The sequence below is a fragment of the Eimeria mitis genome, genomic scaffold, assembly GCF_000499745.2.
Source record: "Eimeria mitis Houghton genomic scaffold, Emh_scaff319, whole genome shotgun sequence".
Lineage (NCBI taxonomy): Eukaryota > Apicomplexa > Conoidasida > Eucoccidiorida > Eimeriidae > Eimeria > Eimeria mitis.
This window is the reverse complement of record NW_013571532.1, coordinates 7,033-8,383: the sequence shown is the minus strand read 5'-3', so window position 1 is coordinate 8,383 and position 1,351 is coordinate 7,033. Positions and strand designations below refer to the sequence as shown.

General features: G+C 24.8%; 1 protein-coding gene across 1 annotated transcript in view; it reads right to left on the bottom strand.

Moving 5' to 3' along the window:
- The window catches only part of EMH_0007700 (uncharacterized protein), a gene marked incomplete at both ends in the record, with an annotated part of 7,653 nt that overhangs the window by 2,103 nt on the left and 4,199 nt on the right, over window positions 1-1,351 (bottom strand). The gene's annotated exons all lie outside the window — the stretch shown is intronic.

The following is a 1,351-nucleotide window of genomic DNA, read 5'->3' as shown; positions in this document are numbered from 1 at the left end:
TTTTTTTTTTTTTTTTTTTTTTTTTTTTTTTTTTTTTTTTTTTTTTTTTTTTTTTTTTTTTTTTTATTGGTTTCATTTATTTTATTTATTTTATTTGTTTTATTTTTTTTTTATTTTTTTTATCTTTTTTATTTTTTTTTGTTAGAATAAATTAGTAAAATACATGTTTTTATTTAGGTAATATAGATATATTATATAGAAATATATTTTTATATTTATTTTATTAATTTTTTGTGTTTTGTTTTAAATAAAAATAAATAAATAAAATAAATATTTTTGTTTATATAATATGTATATATATATATATATATATATATATATTATATAGAAATATGTTTTTATATTTATTTTATTTTTTTATTTAAAACAAAACACACAAAAACAACAAAACAAAAAAATACAAAAAGATAAACACAAACAAATTAATTAATTAATCGAGATATAAATAAATAAATAAACAAACAAACAAACAAAAATAAATAAATAAATAAATAAACAAACAAAAAAATAAATAAATAAATATATAAACAAATAAATAAAGTTGTATAACAATGTGTTCTATCATAAAAAATAAATAAAAAAGATAAAACAACAAAACAACCAAAAAAATGAATCTAGAGAAAGAGACAAAGCCAAATAAACAAACAAAAAAACAAAAAAATAAATAAATAAATAAATAAATAAATAAATAAATACCTGTTTAAGTTTGCGGTGTACAGCGTTGAGTTGTATAGCAATTTGTTCTATCACAAAAAAATAAATAAAAAAGATAAAACAACAAAACAACCAAAAAAATGAATCTATAGAAAGAGACAAACCCAAATAAACAAACAAAAAAACGAAAAAACAAAAAAATAAAAAAATAAAAAAATAATAAATAAATACCTGTTTAAGTTTGCGGTGTACAGCGTTGAGTTGTATAGCAATTTGTTCTATTATATAATCCCCAAACCGCGGCGTCATAAAAAAAAGTAAATCTCCAGCAGTAAGAGAAAGCAAACGCCGCAGTTCATATAAACTCGATATACCTATACTTTTAAACAAACTGCAGCAGCAGCAGCAGCAGCTGCTCAGGCGATAGCAGAAGCAGCGGGAGATGCAGCAGCAAAAGCTAGAGAAGCAGCAGCAGCAGTATGTAGTGTTGTTGTTACTGCAGCAGAAAGTGTTGTTGCAGCAGCAGCAGCAGCAGCAGCAGCAGCAAGTGTTTTTGTTGCAGCAGCAGCAGTATTTTTGTTGTTGCAGCAGCAGCAGCTTCAATACGTGCTATTGCTGCAGCATCAACAGCAGCACCAGCAGCAGCAACAGCCGCAGCAACAGCACCAGCAACACACAAGCACCACCACCACCACCA